The sequence below is a fragment of the Emydura macquarii genome, unplaced genomic scaffold (assembly GCF_026122565.2).
Source record: "Emydura macquarii macquarii isolate MOO-44397 ecotype Brisbane River unplaced genomic scaffold, CSIRO-AGI_Emac_v2 contig_306, whole genome shotgun sequence".
NCBI lineage: Eukaryota > Metazoa > Chordata > Testudines > Chelidae > Emydura > Emydura macquarii.
Window position 1 is genome coordinate 10,200,978 of NW_027130443.1, and position 8,407 is coordinate 10,209,384.

Below are 8,407 nucleotides of genomic sequence, written 5' to 3' on the forward strand. Positions count from 1 at the left end.
GGAGCCTGGGCTCTGAGACCCCGTGAGGGGGGAGGGCCCCAGAGCCTGGGGTTCAGCCCAAGTCCAAACGTCTACACTGCGATGTTATAGCCCCGCTGTCGGAGCCCGGCAAGTCTGAGCCAGCCGATTCAGGCACCGAGACACAGGTGTTTTATCACAGGGTGGACGTACCCAAAGTGTCTGATCACACCTGGGTCTGGGCTCACCAAGGCAGCCCGCACGCGGGCCCAGCGCTTGATGGCAGCTGTTCGACATGCCAGGGCGGTTAATTGTTTTAAAGGCTCTGAAGGATTCCTCGAGTTGAGCATCACTTACACTGGGGGGGTGCTCAGATACTGCGGGTAATAAGGAGCTGGGACTGATACAACGGTATCCTGGATGAACTATAGGGAATCTCAATTAAGGTGAGGTATTTGGGGAAGCCATTGTATTGAAAATGCAAATGTGCATGCGCTACCGTGGGCATGTATGGAGCCTTTTTAGGAGAACGGACACGACGAATGAAATCTCTGCAAGATATTAGGGACTTCAGAGGGCTGTGGGGAGCGATGCGTGTGAAGTGCGTTTCCTAGGAAGTACTTGGGGGGTGAAGGAAATGCAAATGACCGACCTCAAATTCAGCCTTTGGCAGCTGCACATTAAGCAGAGACTCATTGTTGTCTCTTCATGGTCAGTTCAAAGACCTCCAGACCATATAAAGGAGATTAAACTTTTCTCGAGTGTGCTAGTTCTCACCTGAGGGTGTGATGAGCTTGCAACTGGAGGAAAACCCCTGGGTGGGGATTTGGACGGACTGCTCCTGCCAGGGCCCATGGGGAGAGAGGATCTCTGGTTAGCTTGTTAGCATGCAGGTAGTAGGTTCTTCTATTGTTGTGAATATGTTTTCTCCATAGTGCTTTTACCTTTGCGGTAACTTAGAACTGTTGGCACTTGCCATGTTGTTAGTGTCTGAAGAGAAAGCAAGAGATGCCTGCTTAAGTCACCTGTCTTTTGCTGGGAATAACACAGCGAAGGCAGGAACTGTTCAGACTCGAGATATCCCAGGCAGAAGGGAGAGAGACACGTGTCTCCACCCAAGAGAGGCGATGCCCATGGCAGCCCAAAGCCTGAGAGTCGGAGTCCTGGCTGGACCAAGAAGGGGGAAGACAGGCGCAGTTGTCCTGAACTGTGAGAGTCGTACTATACGTCAGAGAGATGCTATCGCTGGGATGTTCTGACTGGCTTCCACGGGCAGCACAGTGACAATGGCGTAGCTGCAAATGCTTCTGTCTCCCGGGGGGGCCTGTGTCCATTGTAGAAAGCTTTGAGATCTGCGGCGGAAGAACTGGATTTTTACAGCAGCTCTCCCTTTACCCTCCACCACAAAAATACCAAATAACCATAGCAACATCATCCCACTTTTATCAGACCCATCAACGGGGTCCACCCAGAGGGCGAGCGCCAGGGGTTCCCCCAGTGACTGGATTTTCCCGTGGCACGCTTACCTGCCCAGCCCATTAGCACCCTGCTTTGCCGGGGCTTGAACTCTGCGGTGGGGCGACGAGAAGCGAAGCAGCAGGTAGGGTACATCCAGCACGCTGCGTGACTCACCACTTGGAGCAGGTTCCCAGCGGCCGGCTTAATCATCAGCTGCTAATTTTAATGCAGCACATTTAGTCACTCCAGGCAGACAGCTGGTGGGAATGTAGCTCAGATGCTGCTGTGACCTCCGTGACCCTTCCCTACAAATAGAGCCTTCCCCAATAACAGCCAGAAAAACCCCAACCCCGCTCCCCTGGAGTTTCTGAGCAGAAAGGCAGCTGCAGCTCAGAAGAACAGGGCTGTCCTGCGGGAAATCCGGACTTTCTCTCCTATTGAAAGGCTCTGCCACGAAGCAAACGCTGGGCCTGATTCTGGCATTGTCCGATCCCGGGGTTGGCCAGCAGCCAAATCTAAGAGAGGTTCTAATTTGGGTTTTCCGGTCACGTCTCCTCCAGTTTTATATCAGGAAAAGATCCCCCCCACCCTGCTCCAAGGCCCTTTAGGACAGCTTAACAGTCAATTCTTATTGCTCCAGGGTGCAAAGTGACCTACAAATAGGGCAAGATCTGTTGCACCCCCTCTGGAACGTGCTTTTGTAAGGAACTGGCTGCTTCCACTGCCCCGTGCTAGATCAGAATCGCAGCCGCTCAGCTGTGTGTTGCAGGCCCTCTGCCACTCAGAGCTCATGAAGCGTCTCCTTTAGCAATGGCCGGATCAGAGGGCTATCTCCATTGCTGGGTTCTGAGCGGCCGTGAGGACCAAGACGCTGAGTAGTGAAGTGACTTGACCAAACAATTGCAGGAAAAGCCAGATCCTGCCTAAAAAGAACTCAGGACTTTGGACTCCCAGGTGTGCTTTAACCACTGCTGTATTGCTATCAAGAGCCGGAAGAGTTAAAGGTATCATACCTTCTGTCACTGTCCAACACTGAAACAGTTGTGCAAAGGAGCTGGGGGGAATGTTTTCTCCGGGGACCTGGGTTTATGCGGTTTCTTGGCAAACACCCAAAAGCCTTCATCCTAAAGTGAGAAGTTTATTGATCAAACACAAGAAAGAATGAGACATCCAAGCAAGCCTTTACGCTGAAACGGCGTAATTCTGCAAAACAAGCTTAATTAAAAGTATTAAAATCTTTCTCCTTTTGGTAGCAAAATATCAGTCTCTTATTTTCGCCAACAGTTTTTCTCCGAGGAAAAGGAAAGGGTTCATTTTGCTCTCAGTCCGGATGTTTGAAAGCTATTCGCTTTTCCTGCTATAACGAACAGAGGGACACAAGGTGGAGGAGAGACAGGCTAGGAGAGGTGGGGGAAATTTGGCTTTTGTTGATGTTCTTGGAGCAGTGGGTGGCTGGCCAGTCATGAGAGGATGCTTCAGGCTGGCAGGTTAGCCATGACACCTGTTGCTTGGGTCCTGGTGGGACGGTGGCTGGATTAGGGGGACCATTTATGGTATTATTTAACATCAATATGTCAAAATTACAATAATTCATATGAGATATGCTATGTCAGGTACCGTCAGAAAGGTTATAATTTGCTAAGTATGAGGATATTGTTTATGTGCATGTATCATATTTGCATTGGAAGTTATGGATCTGTTGGATGTATCAGTATTTCAACTTGTGCTGTGTTTCTGGGCGACACCCCAGACAGGATGGCTGCAGCAGTAGTTGCTTGATGACCCATTAAGGGAACTCAAAGGTACAATAAGCCCAGGGAAAGAACCCAGGGGCTACACCTGATGAATCACCAGGTCTTACTCGTGTGACCCTGGACTCCATCTTATTTCTCTAAATTTCCACAGGCAGCAAGACAAAGGCCAAGTTACATAAAAGGCAGCTGCATCACATCCATTTTTTCGTTAGCCTTCAGTCTTTAGTCTTCACCTACCTCTGGGGTCTGCATCAACTACTCATCTACAACTGAAGCTGTGAAACAACAGTCCTTAAACAAGAGCCAGGCCTGCTGGCCTTCCTCTTGGGAAGAAAATCCTTCAGTCTGGTCTGCTCCTTCTGTCGTGGGGTCAGGAGAGATGAAATGAGATGAGCTGGGGCGAGGCAAGCTGAGGTAAGATGATTTATCAAAGTCTCCTTTTAAGGCCTTCAAAAAGGCTGGGGGGAAGGAGGGGGGAGTGGGTGGCATAGTTCATCTCATTATTTTGTACACCAATTAAATCTAGTTTCATAAGGCCAGATTTGGCATTTTGAACTTCATTCCTACCTTTTCTGATTTATTAAACCCAACCTCAACACTCTCCTGGAACCAGAGCCGTCGGCTCTTTTGTTTGGACTGATTTAGTCTCTCTGTCTGGTTTCCTCACACTGTTTATAACATTCATTATTGAAAATAACGTGACCTACTTTTCATGGTTAATTCCTAAGTGGGCAAAAGTTATAGACTTAATTGTTTCAACACCACTAGACGCTTGCCCTCCTTTCATCTGATGGCACTTTTAGGTAAGGATTTGGAGGCTTAATGCTAAAGTCCAGGCCAAATTCCAGCATTGGGTAATTTCATCCTGCCTGCTTATGTGCCCCCTGTGGTTTCGACATACAAGTTATTCTTTATTTCCCCTGTCTAGAAATGCTTCTGTGGGTCTGAATTGCTGGCACAGAACAGCTCCCCTGGTAGCTTGTGCTAATGGGTGAATATAAAGTGCTTTGGCACCCTTCTGCATGATAAATGGAAAGGCTATTGATGTTTTCTATAGTGGAGTGGGGAACTCCATTATATGGGGAAATGGATCCAGAACTCAGACACAGAGGGACACATTCTTCCCCCTCTTCCTCTGACCTAACCCCACTGAAGTCAAGGTGAAAGATGGCCCCAAGTAACAGAAATTGCTGAGCAGCCCCTGTTCCAGTGCAAGAAACGAAGCTGAATGCACACAGTTAAAAGGGCCTGTTGGTCAAAATTATTATGATGTCTATGACAGTAGCACCAAAAGACCCACACTGACATGAGGGCCCCATTGTGCCAAGTGCTACACAGACAGAGTGAGAGAGAGTTCCTGCTCTGAAGAGTCTGCGATTTTAACATATAAAGGGAGTGGGGGGGGAAACAGTTGCAGAGAAGTGGAGTAACTTGTCAGAGGTATTTGCAGGGAAAAGAACCTAGGTTTCTGTACTCCCAGGGCAATGCCCTACCCACTAGACCATGCTACCCTCTACAAAAAGCACAAATGCTCCAGATTCAAACTGCAAAAGAGCTCAGCTCCCAGTTAGGTACCTCAATAAAGGCTGGGTTATCAAAAGGGCTCAGCATCCAGCCAGCTTTTGAACATGAGGCTCACTCATTATGGCATCCAGATGGGAGCTGAGCCCTTCTGAAAACTCCAGCCTAAGAACCTGGATCTTGCCCAAGCACGAGTCCAGAAGCAAGGATGGCTGAAACTCAGTCTGCAGAGTTTTCTCTACAAAACCAGACCCAAGGGCTCCCCCTGGAGGTAGAAGGCAGGGCTGCTTTGTGAAGGTGTCGACATTGTGTTACCACCAGCTTTCACATCTCAGACTGCTGGGTGTGAGTGAGAAGGGGAATCATGAGTAAATTCAAGTTCCTTAAACACAGTGTTTTCAAAGCAGGATGCCAAGCTGCTTCAGTTTTTAAGTCATCCGATACTTTCCCTTCCGACCCTTTGTCTGTTTTGTCTATTTAGTTTGTAAAACACTTCTGGGCAAGGCCGGTCTGTCTCTCATTGTATGTCCGTGCAGCACCTCCCACAACGGGGCCTGATCCAAGTTGGGTCTCTAGGTGGTACTTACCCAGGATCAGTTCCCACAAATCTGCACCGCTTTCTGATCAGCTCCGCATGCAGACGGCAAGTACTGATATTTGGGAGGACAGCAGCGGCAGGACTGGGAAAGGCACTTTTCCTGCTCAAAGCACAGTGCTACTGGGACGAGTGATCATGGAGCTTTCTTATGCAACAGGACTCCCCCCCCCCATCCACAGTCATCTCTGCTGACCAATGACAAAAATGGCTTTTTACTGAATGCAGAAGTAACATCATGCTGGATCAGGAATGACAAATGGACACAGGGGATCAAACCCCACTGCATAGCCCTATCTCTGGATGGATCTTACCTACCTCTGACAGGGACCTGAAGGGCCTGTTGCATTTATGCTTTGTCGACACTTTAAGAGCTGGTCATGCCAAAAACCTTCACTTAATTGAAGCGAATACTGATTTTTACTCCTCCTTGACCTGCAGAACCAACAAGGCTAAGTAAGAGTGCATCTTCTTGTTGTGCATCTTCAACTGAAGTGTTTGTTTAATGCTGGGCAGTACTCCCTGAGCACAGGTACTCTGAGCACAGGACTGCGGGGTTGCATAGGTGTCACTGAGGATCTGATTTGGCCTGCAGAACTTTTATTACAGGTGATGATGCAAGAGGAGGAACGACCCCCAGCTGGACTCTCAGACCCCAGGTTGGGTTTGCAGGGGCTGACAATTAGAAACACCATTTTGTTGCTCACAAAACTGAGCCCATTTGAGACTGGAATCATTGCAAGACAATTATCAAGGAATCCCAAGATGCACAAACTTCCACCTAAGGGTGGCTGTTTCCTACTGGGACCTTCTAGCCCAGCCATTAGTTCCCTTTGTCTTTTATTATTAATATTATTATTTGTATTGGTAGCAGGCCTGGCCCCCAACTGAGATCAAGGCCCTGTTGTGCTAGGCCTTTTACATGCACATGATAAGAGACAATCCATACCCCGAAGAGCTGATAGTGTAAATAGGAAGAAAGACAAATGGTGGGAGGGAAAACAGAGACCAGGGAGGTGTGGTGACTTGCCTGGAATCACACAGCATGTCAGTAGCAGAGCCAGGAATTGAACCCAGGTCTCTGCATTCCACTTCAGTGCCCTATCCACTAGCTGTCACTATCTCAGAGCTATGCCAGCCCCTTTATACCCCTGCTAATAGGACCCACTTGTTCTGCCTGAGTGCCAAGGTGAGTCAGCAGAATTTCTCTGCATCTCCATGTAGACCTAGATCCTGATGCTGTTTACAAAACCCTGCATTTTGAGTCAAAATTGACCAGATCTTTGACCTCTGCAAACCCTTCTCAATGGGTGGGACCTTTCACAGGAAGAGAGAACCTTTCAGACCCATCCTTTATTGCTTATTCAGCGCAACAGACAACAAAGCACCAAAACCACATTTCCTTTTCACCTTCAGTTTACAGTATGAACAGGCTTGGCAAGATTCAATTTTTATTTTTTATAATATCAATGGACAATATCGATGTTTATTTTTAAACATTTTGTTTATTTTTATCCATTTAAATTTTCACAGTTGGGGAAAACTATGGGGAAGGGTGGCAAACAATATTCAATGACAGCAAATGCTGCGATTCAAAAACTTAAAGCCTAAGAATCGTTAAAACCCAAATTGTCAACAAGTCAAAATATACAAAGCAATCTCCTCAAATCAAACTCTAATATGTTCTCAAGCAGTAGTTTTCTTCCCCTATCACTCTGTAAATTTTTATCATCGATGGACATATTTTTTTCATCAGTTTGTGTGTGTACGGTGAAATTGACATTTACTGACATTCACGGAGAAGAATCTAATCCTTCCAAGCCTCAACCTGCGAGTGCAACCTAGAGCCAAATCAGATTTACATCAGCTGAGCAACTGGCCCTTAAGATTTGTACAGTACTAGTACTGTATCTATCTCCCCTTGGCACAGCCAGCTGAGATGGCAGCTTCCAGCACAGCTAAATCGGATACTCATTCATTACTGAAGCAAATCACCATCAGTTACGGTCAGAAGCTAGTTGATTTTTACAGAAAGTACAACTACACTCTGGACTATACAGAGCTAAAGATTCTGGCTTTTCAGGGAGAGGGTGACTGTGTCCACATTCAAGAAGGAAGGATAATGCCTGCGCCCTGTGCCTGCATCATTTTATACTCCTATGAACATGGCTGTCTCTTTGTTGATCAGCCTAAAAGGCGAAAGGATGAAGCTATCTGAGGATAATTTCTTTCCATGTAAAAATTCAAACATTGTTCATTAAAAATATTAAATAATTAATAATTATGTATCTTCTTGTGCTTGGAATGTTAACCACTCCATTTTAAATGCAGCCAAATACCGTGGTGACGGGGGCCTTACCAATGTAAGAAATGGTCATTAATGGTAGAGAGCTAGATTGTGTCGCCTTTAACTGATCACAGCCTATAAACACCTATAGTGGGAACAACTATTAGATAATGGGCTCGTCAGTCCAGCAGACAAAGATCCAATGACTAGAAGTTGAGCCTAGACAAATTCAAACTGGAGACAAGATGTAAATTTTTAACAGAGAGAAATTAACCATTGGAATAATTTACCGAGGTTGATGGATTCTCCATCACTGGCAATTTTTAACAAGACTAGATTTTTGTTTGTTTGTTTTTTAGCATATGCTCTAGGAGTTATTTTGGGAAAGTTCTATGCTTGTGTTATACAGGTCAGACTGGATGATCACAATGGTCCCTTCTAGCTTCGGAATCTGACTCTCAGATGAGCGCTTTCTCACCACTGAAGTTATAGGGAGGTTGAGAGAGATTCCTTGTGGTGCTTCGTTCTTCGTAAGCCAGCACTTGGCGTGCAGATTTAACCGCTCTCCCTACTTGAGGACCTTAATCCTCCACCATCTCCAGCTTTTCTGCACTACATTCCCTTCTTTTGTGACACGCATGTCACGCTGGCCTGTTGCTCATTCTCTTAGTATCACGAGGCTTGTTGATGATTTATTTGTTTGGGCTGAAGGGCAGGGAGGACGTGCTGTTGATTATTACTCGTGACTCTTTCTAGCAACTGTGAACTTGCACAGTGCTTTACAAAAGGCAGAGTGCTGCACATTTCCCTGTCCCAAAGAGCTTATATAACCCA